General features: G+C 43.4%; 1 protein-coding gene across 3 annotated transcripts in view; it reads left to right on the top strand.

The window, feature by feature from the left end:
• Positions 1-22,450, top strand: part of LOC121443245 (adenylyl cyclase-associated protein 2) — a 141,533-nt gene that overhangs the window by 35,757 nt on the left and 83,326 nt on the right. The gene's annotated exons all lie outside the window — the stretch shown is intronic.

Genomic DNA, 22,450 nt, shown 5'->3' with positions numbered 1-22,450 from the left:
TAGGAAGAAGCAGAGGGCCTCCTACCTCATGGCTTCTGTGCATCACCTCAGAGCAGTGACCGTGGGAAATGAAGCCCTCCGGGGTCTTCACTTCCTCTCTGTCACACAATCCAGTCCCATCCAGGACCAGTCATTGCCATACTGCTGGCTCCCGGGGTACAGAATTCAGGAGCACTCTCACACCAGCCTATTGTCATTTCTTTCCAAGAACACAGAGACCTTTTAACTCTGCATTGAGGGCATACTTGGCTTCCAGGTATAGACTGACTCACAGCCCACCTCCTGTCAGGTCGCTACCCTTGGGTCGCATGGTGGTTAAACTTCATTGCCACACTGACTGGATTTAAATCACCATAGGACACATATTTGGCATATCTCTGAGGGAGTTTGCAGCAAAGTTTGCTAGGGAAGGAAGCCCCACCCTGAATGTAAGAGCACCATTCTAAACGAATTTTTAAAAGGTTAACCGAGCACCAGCCTTAATCTCCCTCCACTGTGTGTAGACACAAAGCGACCAGCTGCCTCACACACCCACCGCTATGGTCCTCTGCCCGGATGGACTGCGTCTCCTCAAACTATGAGATGAAACCAACCGTCCCTTCCTTCCTGAAGCTGTTGCTGTCAAAATTTTCTGCACAATGGGGATAAAAGTAACAACTACAGTTTGCAAACCTTCCACTCAAGAAAGTTTTTAGGCAAATTCCACCCATCTCTTGTTGAGCATTCCAGTTTGAGATGACACCCAGGGTTTGGGGGATGACCAATAAGAAACCGGACGCAGAACCAAAGTCTCGGTGAAGGACCAGCAGGCACCACCAACCACTAGAATTGCCTCGTCTGTCTGTCGGAAATTAGCTGCCACCAAATATCCTGCTAGAATAACAAATTGGTCCTGTAAATGGCTAAGAAAAGCCTTGCTGCTTTACCTTTCTGGTATACGCAGTAGGTTGCGTATTGACATTTTATACGTGTACGTATGGTGTCTTTAACCACATGCATTCCCATATCTCCTCTTGTCTTGTTCCCACGCCTGCTGATGTCTTCCTTTTCAACTCATCTCCCTCACTTTCCTTCCCTCCCCCTCCTCTCTTTGGTGGCAATTAATTTAATGAACATTGTTTATGGGAGTGTGGGGGAGGGGGTTTTCCTAAACTATCCCTTGAGTGCTTTTCTTCTTTTGTTTTTAGTAACTGGGTTTAATTTAACTTTTTGAATAAATAATGCATCTATTCTTCAGTCAGGAAAAGCTCGAGTGAGCAGAAGCATTTGCCAACAAGCCTAATAACCTGAGTTCAATGCCTGGGACCCCCATGGTGGAAAGAAAGAACTGTCTTTCAGAGGTCCACTGAGCTCCACATGGGCAAAGTGGCACATGCATACTGGCACACGTGTGTGCGTGCATGTGCACACACATACACGGAATAAATGAAAAAAAAATTCATTAATATAATTGAAGGGAGAGCTATGTGTTAAGGCATACACCACTTCCCTTGCCCATCTCATTTTCACTCTGCTGCCGTCTGAATGCGTCTCCTAAAAGCCTTATGAAGGAAATTTAATTCTGCCATGTTGGAAGTGTGTTCCAGGGTGAGATGTTCATACAGAGGGGACAGAACCCTGGCAGAGGATTATGGCTTTGTCTCCACGGGCATTCTTGTTGGGACGTGGGCTGAGATAGCATGAGTGTCCTTAAGCTCTGTCTCTTCTGCGTCACCCCCCTGCCCTTGTGGACTCCGACACCCACTGAAGCAGCGGGAAGCATCTGGGGCGTCTGGGTACCAGAGCACATACGTGGTAGTACTGAGAAGTGTAAGGGTCAGTTCTCTCTTTCCACCACGTGGGCCCAGGGCATCAGACTCAGGTTGTCAGGTGTGTAAAGCCACCATCTCTCCAGCCCCAGTGTTTATGTCTTTAATGTGTTTTTCTTTAATACAGTAGTAATAAGATATTGATAGTGGTTTATCTTTTTAATGACTGTTCATTGTACATAATAGTGCATTTCGTAAGAGATTTACTCAAGTATAACGTGTACTTTGACCTTGTTCACCCCATGCATTCCCTTTTCTCCCACCTCCTGTTAATCCCTTCTGTCACCCTCATTTTGTTTCTACTTTCATGACGTATATATAAAAATGATTTTAGAGTAGAGAAATGAATCTTGGATAAATGGCATCGCTCTGTAAAAGAATGGCATATGTGGACAGTTCAGCCCAGGTCAGAAGTTTATTGCAACAGTGTTTGCAGTGGTTGAGTTATGGAGGCAACGTAGGTGTCCAACGACAGAGGAATGGCAAGAGAATGCAGTAGACGTAAATGGGGATTTACTGCAGCCATAAAAAAGATGAAAGTTATTTGAAAGAAAAATGAAAGCAACTGTAAACAGTCATATTAGATAAATCAAGGCAGTTTCAAGAAATGATTGTGTTTCTCTCATTTGTGGCTCTAATTTTATAGAGACAGAAAACCATGTGTGCATATGTGTGGAAGCTGAACTGCCTAGAAATAAAGGGAACTAATGGGGCAGGCTGAGCCGGAGGAGAGAGGAAAGGGGATATGGGGAGAATATGCTCAACATACAGTATACATTACATGAAAACATCCTGTGTGCGCAATGAGTAGACACAGTGGATTTTTAACATAAAAAGAAAGCTTTATGGGTAACCAGCAAATTTTTCCCTAGAGTTTTCTCCTCAGAATTATCCTCTCCTGCCAGGTGATGGTGGTACACATCTTTAATCCCAGCACTCAGGAGGCAGAGACAGGCAGCTGTGAGTTCGAGGCCAACCTGGTCTACAGAGTGAGTTCAAGGACAGCCTCCAAAGCTACACAGAGGAAATCCTGTCTCATTGGATTATTTTCTTTCAGAAGTTAAGTCACACTACAACATTTACTGTTTGCCTTTTTTATTCACTTTGCTTTTGGGTATTGTTGTTGTTGTTTATTTCTTTTTAGGTTTTGCTTTTGTTTTTGAAACCAGGTCTCATGTATCCTGGGTTGGCCTCAAACTCAACTAATAACTGAGGATTGCCTTGGACTGTTTTATTTTTTAACTTGACCTTCTTTGCCCCCTGCCACTCGCTTCTGAGTGCTGGGTTTGCAGGTATATGCTACCATGCCTGTTCCCTCATGTCTCTTGTCGCTTTCCCTCTTTCTACAATAGTGCCAGCGATTGGAACATTTACAGTTTGCCTTTTTTATTCACTTTGCTTTTGGGTATTGTTGTTGTTGTTTATTTCTTTGATTGCCTTGGACTGTTTTATTTTTTAACTTGACCTTCTTTGCCCCCTGCCACTCGCTTCTGAGTGCTGGGTTTGCAGGTATATGCTACCATGCCTGTTTTATTGAGTACTGGGCATTGAACCTGGGGCTTTGTGTTCACTAGGCAAGCCATCTGCCAACTGAGCCATACACGGTTCTTGTTTTTAATCTGGATTTTAGAATGATACTCTCACTTGCTTGGAGGACTTTGGTGTTCATGCTTTGTCCTAAAGAGATGACGTCTTTGTATTCTAATTTCATTTAGATAATCTTGGTATGTCCCCATGAAACACACACATCATTCTCAAAAAATTTCTTCAGAACACCGTATTCAGCACGCACAAGGAAAGCCAGTCTGTCAGCTGTGTGGGTGAATCACTCTGATCCTAAGAGAACGTGTCTGCAGATTCATTACTGCACACACAGAAACAGCAGACTTTGCTCTCCCATCTTGACTATAGTTTTCCCTTCCTAGTTGTATTTCGTAGTAGGTTAACAATAATTGGATCATTCTAAAACATGACAGTTCACATGTATATTCATAAGTATATGTTTATATATAAATGTTTTCAATATGTTATAAGTCAAATCTTTTAAAACATCCAATAAATACCTCAGTGATTGAATGAACTAATCATTTCTTGCTCATGTGGGGTTGCTGTATAGATGTATTCTCTTTCATAAAACTCTTTGAGGAAGGGCCTTACTCTGTAACAAGGGCTGGCCTCAAACTCATGACAGATCTCCTGCCTCAGCCTCCCAAGTGCTGGGAGTACAGGCCTGAGCCGTGCTTCTTGACTAATATTTGGCTTTTAGCTGTTAGATGTGACTTTTCAGGCCTGCTTGCCGAACACGAGGGTTACTGCAAGATTCAAGAAGCAAGACCAGGCGGTGGTGATGCATGCCTTTAATTCCAGCATTCGGGAGGCAGAAGCAGGCTGATTTCTGAGTTCAAGGCAGCCTGGTCTAGAAAAGCTAGTTCCAGGACAGGCTCCAAAGCTACAGAAAAACCCTCTCTTGAAAAACAAAAGAAAGAAAGAAGGAAAGAAAGAAAGAAAGAAAGGAAAGAAAGAAAAGAAAGAAAGAAAGAGAGAGAAAAAAGAAAGAAAGATAGTTTTCCTGCAGAGTTTGCTAAAATTGAATATTTAGGTGAATGAATCAAATTATTGATATGTAATTGAATCAATGGATGGGTTGATTTGCTGTAGCTGGTGATTTCAATTAAGCTAAGTCTAGACTAACAGTCAAAACTAAATGACCAAAGCCAGATTTTTAAGCAATGAACTATTTAAAAAAAAGAGTTGGATTTTTTTTTTTATCTCTGTAGAGGTTTAACACACACACACACACGTGCAATCAGTGTTCAGAAGGATAGCTATCAGTCAAGAGTGAACTCTGAAGTCTGGATGCATAGGTTAAGAAATTAAACTTTTAGCTGGGATTTCCCTGTGTATTTCCAATACTCAAATCTCCCTGGTTTCCTGAGAACACGGCTGCACGCATTTCTGTAATGCTAAGCATCTGGGAGAGAGCCAGAAACCCCGCAGATTGTCTCAGCACATCCAAATGCAGATGTCCTGTGCTTTTCAGCCAGATGCTTCCCTCCCGCCAAAATTCAGCGTGGGTGTCATTTGCCCCAAGCCTTAGTGGAAGCCACAGCTGGTGTGCCAAGCCATGGACAGGGCTACCCTGTATTCACTGTGCAGGAGGTGCCACCCAAGCCTGTTTGCTAAGTGATATGGAAGCTGGAAGATGCTGGAGAGTTTTACAGCAACCCACCAGGGTAGTTTGAAGTGTTCTAAATTTAGTAATTTGAAAAAAAAAAAAAAACCCTGAGACATTATTTGTCTGGTTTACTTACATTGTATTTTTTCCAATATTTTATTTTTTACAAACCAGCGATGAAAAGGCAGAACATATTTTTCCAGACCGCACTTATGTTTGACAAAATGCTAGGAAGGAATCCTTCCCACCATGCTTTTGGTTAAACGACAATAACATTGAATGAAAAATGGTCATTTATTATGAATGCTGACACCCGGGGGATTGTGCATTTAATTAGAGAAAGGAGAAGAAACAGGGGTTTCTGTAGCAAGTCAGCCGCATGCTTTCAGCTGAATGGAAGCCTGGGTGCTTTTCAGTTTTCACTTCCAAACTCGCCTCTCCCTTCCCTGTGTGAGTGTAGAGTTACCGCCTTTGATGCCTGGCAACCATTGTGAGGCTGATCTTGGAACTCACGAGTGGGACAAAAAAGACAAGGAAAGAGATTTTCTGTAGATAACAGAGTGGGATTAAAGGAAGCGTGGGTAGGAGAAGATCCATGTAGGAAGAAGGATTTGTCTCATTAAACATAAAGTCTAGAAGGATAGTCACTGGACTGCTGACCGTGGGCATCTCTTGGAGGCAGGATTACCCAAATCTTTTGCTTCTAAAAGTCCATGTCTTTGTACATTTTATAACAAGCATTCGGGACTACTATTGGAAAAGGAAGAAAGGACCAGTGAGTTCTAAAGATAGATTTGGGGAGCAGTGTGTCCCTTGAAAGGGAATTTACTAAGAACACCAACAGCAATACAAGGAAAGGGAAACTGAGCACAAAAAGGGTCCCTCACCCAGCACATATGACTGCGCTGTGCCTGGGTGTCTGTGCAACTGGGCAGCCTGTCTTTAAGGGACTTTCCTTTCCTTTTCTTTCTTCTTTCTTTCTTTCTTTCTTTCTTTCTTCACTTCTTCCTTGCTTTCTTGCTTTTTCTTTTTTCTTTTTATCTTCTTTTTTGGAAAAAAAAAGTCTTTTATATCTTATTCAACTTTTTAAATTTTTATTTTTATTTCACATGCATTGATGTTTTATCTACATATATGTCTATATGAGGGTGGCAGATCCCCTAGAACTGGAGTTACAGACAGCTGTGATCTGCCATGTGGGTGCAGTCAGTGCTCGTAACCACAGAGCCATCTTTCCAGCCCCGCAAGGGACTCTTCACAGTCAAGTGTTTATGGTTGATAGGGGTGGATCTGGTTGGAGGGTGAGCAGTATTGGCTGCCCAGCTAAGTTTTCTAGCCACTAGAGATCAACTTCATCCCCCTGCATCAACTTTATCTACCTACCCGTCTTGCATTTGCTTTACTGTGCGAGACTGTGTAGGTGATTGCCAAGAATTCTAACCCATGTTGAGGCCTGCTGTATATCTGGACACTGCATTGTTATTAACAAACATTATTTAACTTGGTCCTTGGAAGGAAGGATCTTCTAAGGTAGGTGGCTTTTGAGATAAAGCAATGAGACTAAGGATGTTGAGTCACTTGCAGTGACCATTGTTAGGAGCCAGGTGCTCCCCCAGCCCACCTTCAGCGACTCAGCGCCAGCATCCACATCACCAATCATCAAATGTGACACATCTCCACTGCCACCACAAGTCCCATACACTTTATAAAGTCTCCACCATCAGCCAGGCAGTGGTGGTACATGCTTATAATCCCAGCACTCGGGAGGCAGAGGCAGCCAGATCTCTGTGAGTTCGAGGCCAGCCTGGTCTACAAGAGCAAGTTACAGGACAGGCTCCAAAGCTACAGAGAAATCCTATCTAGAAAAACAAACAAAAAAGTCTCCACCATCACACACACACACACACCCTGTCCCTGCTCAGACCCCAGTCAGAGGTGCCTTTCTCGCCCCATCCCCCACCAATAAATCTCTTACGTGAGATCTGTTGTATGGTGTGTGATCTTTGTGGCATTCCTTCACCCAGATTCACCACAGTGTTCTTCTGCTGCAAAACCCTAACAACCATGCAGCTCAGGCCTGTGTGAATTCATGGTTTCCCATCAACATCACTCCGTTCTCTCCTAATAATAAGCAGAAAATAAAGGCCCTTCCCTTCTCTTTAAGCAGTCACAGGCTTGATCCTTCACAATGTATCTTCTGTTTAGGGACACGCATGGAATGTTGGGTAAGGATTTGGTTTAAGGAGGGCTAGAGGGATGGCTCAGTTGTTAAAAATGCTCACCTTGCATGTATGAGATTGATCCCCACCACACATATAAAAAACCAAGTATAATGATAGGCACTTGTAATACTAGAACCAGGAAGGTGGAGACAGGCAGATTCCCGGGGCTTGCTGGCCAGCCAGCCTAGCCTAATCAGAGTGCTGGGTCACACCTTGTCTCAAAATGCAAACTGGACAGAGCCTGAGAAATGACACCTGAGGATGATCTCTGGCTTCCACATGTGTGTACACATGCATGTGTACCTGCACAGACACACACACACACACACACACACACACACAGAGGCAGAGAGAGAATGTGGTTTAAATAACACAAAGTGAAATGGATAATACTTAAAACCATAGTGCATCTTAGAATGAATGTTTAATTGTCCCTGACTTTTCTTGGTGTACTTAAAGCAGCCAGACGTCTTTTACTTGTATGGACCCAAGACGCATCAACCATGAAGACATTGCTAGCTTCCTAAGTCAAAAAAATTGGTTTAAGCATGTTGATAAGGCATTTTGATTCTTTAAGTGCTAGGGAAACAAGTGAAAGAATTTGGAGAGGGGCCAAACTACGTAACGACTGAGTTTGAAAATGAAGTTCGTTTGGTAGCATGGTTCTGTTTAGAACACAAACTCATAACAGTATTCCTGCCTTCAGAAGAGCAAATGGGTTGAAACACACAATGGTGTCTTCTTTCCTGTGCTATTCCCAGACCCTGAGAAACACTAATTTTAACTCTTTCTTTCCTGGTTTCTACTGCAGCTTCATAATCTATTTATTTAGCATGGGCCATATGTTCAAAGCCTCTTTCCATGTCAGTACATGGAATTCTGTCTATATTATCAATTGACTACAATATTTTGTTGCACAGTTATTATCAATTGATCTGAACAGTCACAACAGTGTATAGGCACATTAATGTGTGTATAAGAATGTAAGGCCCCAACTAGGTTGAGACGCATGAACCAAGCCTAAGATATGGCCTAAGGAACAGGGACCCTCTTAAATTATGCACTTTAGTGCCTTGCTAGCCTCACTGTGACCCTGTGCTCTCATGACATTTGGCCAGATTGCAGTGGGTATCCTTTCAAAAACATTATTTTATAATTGTACACTTGTATTCTGAGACGATCCCTGTCACTGGAAATGACATGCCAGTGTCAAGCACGCCCTACTGCAGTTGCCGCATCCCCTTGCCTCCCCCAGGCTGTTGTACTCACCCATGCTCTCACGTGACTCAGAGTGCACTAGGCTGTTTGATGATAATTAAACATTGGGAAAAGAAAGGTTTTAGGAAAACAATGCATGATATGAATGCACATTAATATTCAAGATATTGTATGCTTAAAATATGTTGCAAATTCTGCTGGATATTCAGGAAAATGAAAAACAACTCGTATAAACCATGCCTATTTTCAAAGCAGTCATTTATCCATGCTACCTTGCTTTGATCTATCTCTTCCATGTAACAAGAAATGTGTTTAAATTTCCCTTCTGGAGTTGGATACAACACGTTTGGGGTGTGCTTGTCAGAATATTGAGGCCACCCTAGCTGAGACCAGAAATGCAGCAGAGATATGTCCAAGAAGATTCCAGGCATGGGTACAGAAAAAGACACATGAGAGCCATTCCTTAGTGTCAAAACTGTTCACTGGCTTGTTATAAATACTTCTGTGAGCTAGAAGTTGCCAAGGCAACAGTCCCATTAATGAAGAATAACCCTCATTTATTATCAGTGCCTGAATCATCTTTTTTTTTTCTCAATAAAATGTCCCCAGCAGTCTAACACTGACACACTTGGTCAACCTACTCAGCTTTCCTTTCTAGGCAGCACAACTGTTCAGCCTCGCTCAGTAGGTATGCCTCCTTCCTCTGCCACTGGGGCCAGAACTGGAGGGCAAGAAACTCGGCAAACTGTAAAGGCAGTAAAAATATTAATTTATAACAATTACCTAATAGAAAGTAATTGCCTTTTTGATATATGCTTTGACATAGGCAAAGCCTGCAAATGACCATGACTCAATTGTATTTGAACAAGCTGGGTCTTTAAATTAATTCATCTTTATGATTTAATGGCTCATAGCCAACATATTTTTTTTAAGTAAATGGAGTGTGACATTAGCGCTTCAACCCCACCTCCCAACTCCAGTCAGGATGTAAATTTCAGCTCCATTTTATCATACACACACAGGATATTTCAGAGAGGCAGCTGTGGCTAATGTGGGAGTATTTTGGAACCCCCATTGTTCTGAAGCATTAGAGAATAATTTAGAGAGATGATGGTTGGGAATGACTGACTACCACAGCGCTTCCCAGGGAGAGTGGTATATGGGCAGAAGGAAATATTTACCCAGAAATAATATTGTATTAGTTACTGATTGACTGCTATGACAAAACCTGACAAAAGCAACCTATGGAAGAGAGGTCTATTTTGGCTCACAGTTGGAGGGGACACAGTCCATCATGATGGTCACGTTGCATTACCAGTCTGAAAGCAGAGGAAGTGAGTGCTGATGCTTAGGTTGCTTTCTCTTAGTTGTTTTATTTTTGTTTTTTGTTTTTTGTTTTCTGTTTTTGTGGTGTTGGGGATTGAACCTTGTACACTCTGGACAAGAACTCTATCACTACACTTTATCTCCATGCTTTCTCCTTCCTATCCAGCCTAGGACCTCAGCCTAGGGAATGGTGACACCTATATGCTAGGTAGGCCTTTCCTCCTCAGTTAAAACTCTCTGGAAACACCTTTGCAGGCATCCCCAGTGTGTCCCCTAGGTGACTCCAAATCTGGTCAGGTTACAATGAAGCTAAACCATCACAAATGCATTGTCCTCTCCATTCTCGTCCTGAGCTTTGTCAAACTGACCAAATGGAAGAGCTTACCTCTCACCTATCTTTGTTGATCCCAACAGCCCTTTCCTGTCTAGACTGGATGCTTGTTATGTGCTTACAGGAAATACTTTATTGCTTATTACTCACATGCATGAAATTTTCTCTGCCTTCACATCTTGTTTTGTTAATCCTGAAGATGGGAGGAGAAAGACCACCAACCCAAATAATCTTGGCCAAATTAATTAAAGGAAACAGTTAATTAAAGGTCATTTTTTTTTTGGTTTTACAAGACAGGGTTTCTCTGTGGCTTTGGAGCCTGTCCTGGAACTAGCTCTTGTAGACCAGGCTGGTCTCGAACTCACAGAGATCCGCCTGCCTCTGCCTCCCTAGTGCTGGGATTAAAGGCGTGCACCACCATCGCCTGGCTAAAGGACACTTTTTTATTCATGTACATGGGCTGCCTCCCCCTAAGCCTGGGTTTGAGAGGTCAGCACTGGATGTGAAGAAAATGCTTTTGTAGCTCAGGGGTAGGTGAAGTGTGAATCTGTTTAGTCTTAACAATAGAAACCCAGATATTAAGGGCAAAAGCTGACAGATCAGAAAAGAAGAGCGGCCAGCCACTGGAAACTTCAGAGCAAATGGCCGGGATCCTGTCTCTATGAATCTTCAGACTGAATTGAGGAGATTCACCTTTTATTACTGTCTCTACCTCCCTAGTGCTGGGATTAAAGGTGTGTGCCTCCCAAATACTGGAATCAAAGGCATGAGATCCCAAGTGCTGGGATCAAAGGTATGAGCCACCAGCACTTGACTCTGTTTCTCTTTTAGACTGGTTCAGTCTCACGAGTAGTCCAGGGTGGCCTTGAATTCCTGATCTGCCTGCTTCCTCCCAAGTGCTGGGATTTAAGGTGTGTGCCACCACTGCCTGGTCTCTGTGGTTAACTAGTGGCTAACTCTGCCCTCTGATCTCTAGGCAAGCTTTATTTGTCAGAACACAAAAGAAATATCATACAACAGTAGGGGGTTTCCAAATGGGGGGTTTGATAGGCAAAATAGACAGGGTTATGGGACCATAACATAAACATAACAAGTTGGTCATAATTACCTCCTGAAACAAAGACATGATTGCAAAGTGATCATAACAACAGGTAGTCATAACAAGGTAACCATAACAACCCTTTTGAAGCAAAGGTAGGATTGTAAGATAGTTATTAGCTTTTTAGAACAAATGCCATTCCTGGAAGAGGTTGTATAGAACCACTTGTAGCTAAGATTACAGGAGGAGCATAGGCCAATCCTTGAGAAACAAAAGTTTAATCATAAACAGGAATGAACCTAATTTGTCTTTACTGTAAGATGGCTTGTAAGCCTAAGATGGAAGCAAGCTGGCTCTTCAGTGTCTCCTGATTTATACTTGACTTGGTTGATAGGTACACAGAGGTGTTCAAAGAGATACATATAAATTTTATTACTTTTATATGTATACATGTTTTTCCTGCATGAGCATAAGATTCCCTGCAACTGGAAGTACAGACAGTTGTGAGCCGTCATGTGGGTGCTGGGAATTGAACCCTGGTCCTCTGGAAGAACAGACAGTGCTCTTAACTGATGAGCCATCTTTCTAACCCCTCAAAGAACTTTCATTTCATTTTTGTTTGTTTGTTTTTTGAGACAGAGTCTTTATATGTACTCCTGACTGTCCTGGAACTCATTATTGTAAACCAAGCTGGCCTCAAACTGAGTTTCTCCTGTGTCTGCCTCCCAAGTGCTGAGATGAAAGGTGTATGCCACCACACCTGACCACAAAAAAAAAATTTATTGTGAAATTAAATAATAAGTCTCTATTTTATTTAGTTAAATCTTTTCCTAATAACTTTTTAAATAATCTGATATGGAAAAACATGACAACTGATACAGGAAGAAAAGAAACCACTTTTAATCCCAGCCCGTAAAGCTTCCATGAATATCATGGGTTATTGGTATCATTCATAAGGATGTTTTTCAGAATCTTAAAAACCATTCACTGTTCTGAGCATCATGATGCATGCTTATAATCCCAACATCTGGAGGGCAAACAGGCACATCTCGTGAGTTTGAGGCCAACCTGGTCTACATAGTGAATCCTAGTCCAACCAGGATTGCATGGTGAACTCTTCTCTCAAATCCAACCAAACAAAACATTCATTGCATAATCACGTTTTCTTCTCCTAAGATAGAATCACACAGGGCTGGAGTGATAGATCAGGGATTAGGAGCCAGCATTGCTCTTGCAATGAGCTTGGTTTCCTGCACCCATGTGAGGAGCCTCACAACGCCTGTAACTTGAACTGCTGGAGAGCCCATGCCTTCTTCCGTCCTCCACAAACACCTGCACTCAAACACACAGACACACACACACACACACACACACACACGTATATACACAAAATTACAAACAATACAAATAAATCATTTTAAAAGATAAAGCCACATTATAATCTTTGCTGACCGTGTATGTACAAGTAACATGTGCCAAGCACTGCAGGGCCCAGGCGTCCCAGACCCTTGGTTGTGTAAAGATGTGATGAAAGTGACCGGGCCAGGCACACTCCTCCACTATGGCAGTTCCAGCCGTTTAAAACCAATCTGGTGTCTTAAGGCTTAGCTTCTGCCCTGCCCCAGGCACAACTTTCAGCACCGGTGTACATGTAAGTTCCTTTGAGGATGGTAGTTCTGGCTTCTCTGCGCCCTTTCCTACTGGCAGTGGGACAACAGAGATGACTTATGACGCAAAAGTCCATGAGAACCAAAAGTCGCAACGAAGAAACGTTCTGTACTTCTGAGTTTATTTTTTGCTATGGTACTGTAGTGGGGTCATTTGGGGTGTTGCCTTAGCCTCCGCTCACTCCTTGTAAGCACCTCTAATCATCCCCGGATAAGCCTGACAACAATGAGCAGAGAGAATCAAAACCTCATGTACCGAAGAGAAGCACATCATTAGAGAGCTTGGCTATTTTTAAAAATGCCAGTAAAGACCGTGCTTATCATGGTGGGTAAATGGGCCTCCCACATCACAGGCATGCCCTCCCCCATAACCGCATTTCCACCTTCATCACACTCCCCACCTTGCTCACAGGGCCCCCCCCCCCACATATCGCCAGGAGCTGTTCTGTCGCCAAAAACATGAAACCAGGATGGATATCCTATAGTGTTGTCTGAAAACAGAAATTAGATAAGCTTTGCCTTGTTTCTGAAAATAGAGGGAGATGTGGCTCAGGCTGGTAGATTCTGACACAGCATGCTTGAAGCCCCAGGTTTGAGTCCCCAGCATATCTATAATCCCAGCAACTAGGAAGTGGAAACGGGAAGCTCGGATGTTCAAGATCATCTCCCAGTGAGGAGTTTGAGGCCACCCTGAGGTACAGGAGACCCTGTTCCCACCCTGAATAAAGTAGTAGGAGAAGGAAGATACCTAAACTCTCAATTGTGGTAGTTGGAAGGGTAGAAAGACCTACTAGTTTTTCCATCAGCTCCTTATAAAGCAGCTCTGTTGGCTGAGCAGTTAATAATTTACCCTCAATTCATATCCTACCCATGCCAACCCATTCCTGTGTCCATCTGCCCGCCAGTTCTTAAGTATCTGGTATCTGTCATGTGTCTGGTGGTAAATGGGATAGGGTTGGAGATTTAAAGAAGGTGGTGGGACTCTGGAGGAGACACGTGAGAGGGGTTGAGAGAAACAGGCAAGACACCGCCTTGAGGGCTGTGAAGGCACTTTGGGCATCTTGAAGAACATCTCTATTCAGAGGTAGATAGGAAGTGCTTCTCAGCTTACTGATATTGTTGGTGTTACCTGGGTGCCAAAGACAACTGTGGAGTTCATTTCTGCCCTGATTTTAAGGATGGGTATAATCTCCATCTATTGTTTTTTTTTTTTGAATCTTCACCATGAAGTTGGCTTCCAGTCTTAATTTCCTATGAACTAATCTAATCCACAGGAAGTGGAGTTCATATCAAGCAGAAAGTAAGTAACTGTCAGTCATTTGCTACATGCAAGTCCTCGTGGCTCACTGAAGAAGACAGAAAAGAAAAACTGAATTCTTGACTCTTTGGGGACTTTCGTCAGTGAGGAAACAGTGGAGACGTGTCTCCACAATGTGACAACGAAAGCTAGTGCCCGGTAAAGAGAGGACAGTAGCCCTGTCCATAGATCTGACACTTGCTAACCATGTTAGGAGCTTCACTAGTCTCCCTGGGTCTTGGTTTTTTTTAACAAAGAAATGAAAAGGGTGTGAAAGGAAGGCAGGCTTAGAACGTGTGAACATGTTTCTTGTCCCAAACTCCCTAAAAAAAAGAAAGAAAGAAAGAAAGAAAGAAAGAAAGAAAGAAAAGAAAACAAGGTTCTTGGACTCTGGGAAGACTGGGACTGACTGGGACAGAGATTGTTTGTTTGACAAGGAGTCATTGCCCTAGTGTTGATGAAGGTGTGACCGTGCAAGGCTCTGGACGCCAGGCAGCATTCTGACCTCTTACAAGAAACAAGAACCTTTGACATGGTTCTGAGAGGGTCGGTGTGAGGATGCTCTGTTTGCGAGGAGAGCATGGTGCCGAGATAACATGCAGTATTCCCTCCTTGGCCCTTGGCTTGAGCTCCCAGCACTGGTCCCACAGTTTCCCCCAGGCTTTTGCTGACTTTCCTTTCGCTCCCCTACTGTGCTCTCCCATTAAGAGGCTATCTTGCTCTCAGCACAGAGTGCCAATTGCTCATGCAGGGCTCTTACAGACACTTCTGAGAGGTGAGATTTCCCAACACTGCTTAGCCTGTGTCTGCATGTCCTCTTCCATCACAGAAGTTCTGGAAAACCTGAAGTCAGTCTTGGTGGTAATTTTCAGAACCATTGTTAGCCTGACACGATTATACCCAGTCCCCGGACCTACACTGACCGCATTCATGTTTGCCAAACTCGCAGGTTTTCTGTACTTCAGGCCCCTCCTTTGGAAACTAATAAGGAATCAGAAATTAGAAATACTAATACCAGGACTGGGGAGGTGGCTCAGTGGGTAAGAGTGTTTGCCATGCAATCATGAGAACCTGTGTTCAAATCTGCAAGGCCCATGTTAAGAGCCAGGCATGGCTTTGTTTGTCTATAACCCCTGCGTTGACAGAGACAAGCAAATTGCAGAAGCTTTCTGGCAAGTCAACCTGAGCACACAATGAATTTTAGGTTCAGTGGGAGACGGGAGACCCTCTCCCAAGTGAGTGAGGGAAAGATGGATTGATTGAAGGATGACACCTGAGTCTCCACCTCCTGGGTGTGCATGCACACAGTGTCTGCACACTCATGTGATTTATTACACATGTGTACACACAACACACATATATACCAGACCGTGCATGTATGTGCACAACACACACACACACCTACTCACATATAAACACATCAATAAAAACATTTTAAAAAAAAGAAAGAAATTATTAATAAATAAAAGAAAGAAAGGTAATAGTAATGCTTGTATTCAGGAGGCAGAGGCGGGCAGATCTCTCTGTGAGTTTAAGGACAGCCTGGTCTACATAGTGAGTTCCAGGGCTTCCGGGGCTATATAGTGAGAACCTGTTTTTTAAAAGAAAGGGAGGGATGGGTGAAGGAATTCTTGTCTCAACTTTCTTGCTTATTATCTGTTGACTCTGGGCAAACACCTTTATCCTTTTTCAAGGGCTGAGTGGTATGTCTCCCCTTGGATAGACTAAGCACATGGGTCCAGAGTGGGTGCCCTCTGAGTTATCTTGCCACTTCAGCTACTGATGAAAGTGAAATAGACGTGCAAGAAAAAAGGCGTTTGGATACCATTTAAGCCAGCGGTTTTCCTGTGTGGCACAGGAAGAGCAAGGTACCTGGGACACTTGTAGAATTGATTCAGGAACTCTGAGTGAGCCTAAGCACTCAGGTGAGATTTAACCAACCCCCTGACTGATTCTCATGCCCAATGGAGATACAGAAACACTGGCTTAAGCCTTTCCTGCAGTTAGTAACATGTCAACCTGAATGTCTTCTGTCGTGGGGCTTTGTATGCTAAAGTTCATGTTCACAACCTCAAGGTTTGCTTCAAACAAAATCATGAAACAGGTAAAATCTGTCCTTGCCTCCCATCGGTCTGTCATATCCCCTCTTTACCTCTTCAATGGCTCAAACTCAAGGGATTTCCTCAAGGAAGACTGGAGGGACTGAAGAATGAATAGCCCTGAAATGCAGTCTTTGTAATTATGCATGTAAAACATTTGTCGGATGACTTAGGGAAGCCAGTGGGGATTGCACTCTTGGTGGCCTGCCCAGGACCTGGTCACATCCCTGAGGGGGCAGCTACCCTGCACCTTGTCCTTGATCATAGAAGTCAGAGGGTCTTTTCTTTTTGGGTTCTGGAAAAGAAGGTTCTAGAAATGCCTTCAGCACCGCATCCTGGCTAGATACTCTTTTGTCTTCCAAGTCTTGCCCCTGCCCTTTCCCCAAATTGTGTCTGTTTATTTGGCTACGAGCATGGGACTCTGCAGCCTGGAGCTTTTCCAGAGAAACTCTCCAAAGCCCCGATGAGCACTCAGAGATCAGCTGGGCTTCCCCAGGGCGCCAGCCCTCTCCCAAGAGGATTAGATGAAAATAAGTCAGATTTAGCTGTTGTCTGCTTGCCTGCCCCCAAACTCGCTTTAAACAGATCCCAGGGACTCATGCTCCTTTGCTTCTCCTGCAACCACAGAACAGGATCCACTCGCTGCCTTGAGAGCCCCAGCTGCCAGGGTGCTCACGATGAAAGACTTCAGATAAAGTACCGTGCTTTGGCTTTAGCAGAATGACCCATATCCTCTCTGCTCACACGTACTCACAGACAGAGAGATAGTGTTTCTGTGCGCAAAGATCACGGAACCTGTCTCCTTCAAAGGTCCCTCAAGGGCTCCCAAAGCCCCACACAAACATAATAGGCAAAGTCAGCAAAAACCCTTAAACCTTTGGTCATTTGTCATTTCCCAAAGTCCCTACGTTTGACTTTTTCTTTCACTGTGTGTCCAACAGCCTGAGTGAGCCAAACGGTCCCCTTTCCAGTTACCAGACTCAGCAGGTTCAGAAAAATTACCCCTAAATTGCCTGCTGTCGGGTGAGGGGAACTAACAGAACTTTCCAGAAGGAAGAAGCAAATGGGTCAGAACATCTCAAATGTGTGAATACATGTAAAACTGAGGGGATTCTAAGCAAGTGTGCCTTTGAGTTTGCTAACTGTGCCCAGAGTTCCAGACAACTGAGAGAAGGACCTCGGGTCATCACGAAAGCATTTTCTACTTAAGTCAAAAGAAAGATCTGAAACAGATCTCCACCCCACCTCAACCCTTATTGTGAAGCAAAAGGCCATTTGCAGGAAAGGACTAATTAATGAAATTGCCCTTCGTCCTTATTCAGACCTGCCGGCAAGCTACTTCATTAGCAGCAGGCTCCAAGTTGTTACTGGGAAAGTAGAAAAGGCTAATGACAGTGTTCGTTGTAGGATGACGACAAATACATACATACATACATACATACATATACATACATACATACATACACACACATACATACATACACACACATATTGTTAATGCCACCTCTGAGCTGCCGGTTCAACTGTCGAAGTTGGACCATCCTGAATCACTGTTACCATGGCAACTGGAAAGTCAGCCTACTGCTTGTCACGGATGGGGATGGTACCTCTGCGTTACCGTTGCCAAGAGAAGTGCAGGTATTTTATTTGTAGCCGAGCCGTGGAAAGTTGCATTTGGTAGTCCTTTTAAGAAGCGTGGTCATTAGACAGCAGCAGGCGTCTTTTTGAAGGCCTGAAAACATGTTTTGATGGAAGGGCATCTCAGCTCAAAGTTTCGTATTTGTGAGTCATAATGGCTTCCAGGCTGGTGAAATTTTAATACTCTGCTCTTTGCTGAGAGAGATCTGATACAGGAGATTTTTAAGCAACTTAGCCTCAGCCATGAGATGACGAAGACAAAGAGAAGGGACAGCGGCGAACTTCAAAATGACTTACAGAAAACATTTACAAGCCTTGGTATGTTAAGTTAATGAAGGGTTGGATTTGTGTTTTTTGAAATAAGTGGCCTATTAATTTTGATTTGAACACAAACATTTTCTTGGTGGAAGAAAATCCTTAGATGAAAATTATGGTAAAAAATTAAAAAAAAAAACCTAAAGGTTTGTAAAATTCGTGAGACATCAAAATAATGGCTAGGATAACAGAGATTTGCCATTGCCAGTCTGGTTAATATATTTGCCCTCCTAGCTTAGAAAAGAGTCAAATGTTGTCACTGGAATGAAATTAACTTAATCTTCCCATCACTATGCTAGCAGTGTATCTTGAAAATGTATGAAATCGATTCCCGCCTTTTCTACCAGGAAGTCAAATCCAATTCAGCAGAAATAGAAACTGCCATGAACAGACAGGGAACTAACAGGAGCAGCTTAAAGAAGAAATTAGCAAACAAAAAGAATATTAGCATTAGTATAACTCAAAACCACTCCTTTCAGGGAGGTTTCCTTCAGGCAAAGTGTTTTTCTAATTCCACAAATGAGCAGAAAAGCCAAAAGGAATGGGGGGGGGGAATCTTGTAGATGAGAGGGAGCTCTCTCTCAAGTGGGAGAGACTATGTGTATGTAGGGGTAGGGGTGGGTAGCACGTGGGAATTCTACTCTGAATTCAGTCTCACTGCAAATACAAAATTACTCTAAAAAAACAAAATCCAAGGTCAGGCGTGGGGCTGCGTGCCTGTCATCCCAACCCTTGGGAGAGGAATGCTGCAGGTTTCAGGCTAGCCTGGGCTATAGTGAGTTCCAAACTATGCTGCTGCAGCCTGAGACCCTGTTAATAAAAAGTCCTCTCTAATAATCAAAGCAAAAAGTCCATAATCTAAAACAGTGTTGGTAACTGACAGATGAACTCTTCCCAACCCATAGGGACTTGCCTTAGAGGAAATGAAATAATCAGAAGAAGAATATGAAATAGGCTGTGTCTCTCTGTAGATGTATAAGCTCTGTGTCTGGGTTCTGCTCTGGAGAAATTACCTAAAACCGAGGGCACTACACCATCCGAATGGCGTATGTCGCAGGTAGATGGAGTGAGTCTCGGCCTAGGCTATGGACAAAATCCCCAGGATGAGAAATACCCCAAACCTCTAACAACTAGACACCACCTCCCCTGAGCATCTCCTTCTAGGGCTCCTTGCCATCATGTATCCATTATTTTTCTGTTGACTGTGACCAAATGTCTGACAAGAAGTGGCTAAGAAAGAAGGACTTGTTTCGGCCAGACATTTGGGAATGTAGCCGTCGTGGTGGGGAAATTGTACAAACAGGAGCAGCTCACAACAGTGATAGCAGGCCTACGAGGAAGCCAAGATACAGTAAGCTGTCAACCTCGGGCCCATTTTACAAAGACCCACTTTTTCTAGCTAATCCCCACCTCACCAAACAGCCCCACCAGTGCCTTTGTATGTTCACACACATGCTCGTATGAGAGATATTTGCTTCTAAGCCATAGTACACCAGGCCCCAGAAAAAAGAGGTAGATCATAAAGATTCTACTTTCAAACCGCTGCTTAGAGAGGAAAACACACTGACCTCCAATATGGCTGCAAGAGACCCATGTTTTAGGAGAAGGTTTTAAGTATCAGTGTACACATAAAATAATGAGCAAGATCAAAAGGACCAGCATGGTGGCACAGCAGGCAAAGTAGAAGGGCACAGGCTCATGTTTTGTGTTAATTTCCATTACTGTAATGGAATGTCTAACAAATTAAGCAGAATAGAATCAGAGCTATAAGAGGTTGAGGTACCAGAATCCTCTTCGAGGACACCAATAACCTAAAAGCCTCCTGTTGAGCCCCACCATTTATGAAGCATCCCTTCAAACTAGGGAGCCAGCCCTTCACACATGCAATAGGCAAGACAGTCCTGATCCAAACTTGAGCGCCCTTGAAGGAAACTAACTAGGACACAGAAACAAGGTCCCATGGTGACTTGGTCAAAGTATAACACACTTAAGACATCGACAGGGATAGCAAATCAATTTTTGAGAGCTTTTTAAAACTGGGTAATGAAGCCATGCGAAGGAAATAAAAGGCAGAGAGTGAAGAAATGATATGCATGTTAAAAACAGTATTTTTAAATAAATGTCAGACATGGTAATACATGCCTTTAATCCCAGAACTGAGGAGACAGTGGCAGGTGGATTTATGAGTTCGAGGCTAGCCTGGGCTACAGAGTGCGTTCCAGGACAGTCAGGGCCACACAGAGAAACCCTGTCTCAAAAAAAAAAAAAAAAAAAAAAAAACCACTAACAAAGAAACAATATGTATATAAGACTTGTTGAAACTGTATCTATTGTTAGTGGGGGGCCTGAGGGGGGGGTACTTACTGTTCCTATGATCCCAGTGAGCTCAAATCACAGACCAGGAAATAAAAGAGAGAATCCAGAAGACACAAAGACACTCCAGTATTACCCTGTTATCCCCTGAGGATAACAGGATATCCTTGTCAGAGTCCTTGGATGCAGGCACTCACAAATGGAAGAGAAGACTTGAAACGTGTTAAAACGAAACTTCTGGAAAAGGAAAAGGAGGCAGATATACCCTAAGAACTATAATAGAGGAGGTTCAAAATGCAAGCGTGTCTCAGTTAGGCTCTTAAACCCCAACGGTGAAGAAGTTATTCTTCCAACCAGAATAAGCAAGTTTCCTTCAGGGAAGAAAATCACTCAGCTGGGCTTTGTTCCAAAGCAATGCTCTCACTGGAGCAGGACTGTGAAGACAGCCCAGGTGGTAAAGGTTGTCTGGTATTTTTATTAAAACTTCAATCGCCGAAACATCTTGACTTAAAATAAAAGAAGAAAAAAATGATCCGAGGCAGGGGCAATCGTTCAGTCAATAATGTGCCTACCACGCAAACTGAGGGCCTGGGTTTCCATCCCCAGCACCTAGTTGAAAAGCTGCACATAGCAGCTACACCTGCATCCCTACCCCTGTTGGAGGAGGGGCGCAGGTTAGAAGCTGAGAGACAAATCCTTGAAGGTTATTGGTCAGCCAGCCTGTCTCAATAGATGAGTCTCAGGTTCAGTTACTCAAAAAATAAAGAGCAATAGAGGAAGACACCCAACATTCATCTTGAGCCTTCACACAGACATGCACATATGTATACATGCACCCCCACATACACATATAACACCACACGTTAGTTGCTTTCATTTACTAAAACAGTGATACAGCTGTTCTTAAAACATAGACATAATATGCTCAGTCGCTAGCTAAGGTTAATTGTAGACGATAGATATTTAAAATTATTTTCCTTACTATACTTAATTAGAACTATTTAATTATGAACAGAAGATAAGAAAAAAATGACTATGTATTCCAGGACAATCCCACCTATACAAGTCCTTTGTGTTAAGAGTGGAGGAATGGGTGGATCCAGATGATCAGGTCCCAGTGAGACATGTTTTGAAAACTTTGATGGCTGAATCTTTTTTTTAACTGTGTAGCCCCGGGTGACCTGAAACTTAATTTCTATGTAGATCAGGTTGGCCTCAAACCCATAGAGATCTACCTACCTCTGCTTCTAAGTACTGGGGTTTAAAGTATATATTCCCATGCCCAGCCATGAGGTACAAGTCATATATCCTAATAGCCACACTTACAGAGAGTATGATTCTGAGGTTTTTAATATAGACAGGAAGATGTGAAGTCCATCAACTCTGTCTAATTGGGGAACAACCCCCATCCTTGCATGTGTGTGTACGTGCGTGCATGTGGGGGGGGGTGCAAGAAAGAGGAAGACAGGGAGATGCAATTGGCTGGATATTTATATGGATGAGGGTACCGATGGAGACCAGAGGTCAAACTTCAGGTATAGTTTCCCAGGAGCCGTTCATCTTGCTTTTTGAGACAAGATCTCACCGACCTAGAGCTCACCAAATAGGCTAGGCTGGCTGGTGAGCCTCAGAGATCTGCCCATCTCTGCCTCCCCATGACTGGGATTTCAAGTGAGCACCACCGTGCCTGGCCTTTTCACATATGTTCTGCGAGCTTGACCCTGATCCTCCTGCCTGCGTGGCACACTTGACCCACTGAGTCATCAGCCCAGCCTTAACGGCAGAACATTTTCACCAACCACAAAAGAAGTTATCCGTGATCTGTCAGCAGTTTCCTCCCCATTCCTCTTCCCCTGAGCCCCTGCCACCCATTATCCTACTCTCTCTATAGAGCTGCCTATTCTGGACATTTCTTGTAAATGAGATCACACAGGCACACTCTTTTGTGACTGGCTCCAGTCACTCAGCATAATGTTTTGAAGCCTTGTCTGTGTCACCGCCT

The sequence above is a fragment of the Microtus oregoni genome, unplaced genomic scaffold (genome assembly GCF_018167655.1).
Source record: "Microtus oregoni isolate MIOR12 unplaced genomic scaffold, Mior012 000103F_ref0000194, whole genome shotgun sequence".
In the NCBI taxonomy this organism is placed as follows: domain Eukaryota; kingdom Metazoa; phylum Chordata; class Mammalia; order Rodentia; family Cricetidae; genus Microtus; species Microtus oregoni.
Note: the sequence above shows the minus strand (reverse complement) of the source record. Positions and strands in the feature narration are given on the sequence as shown.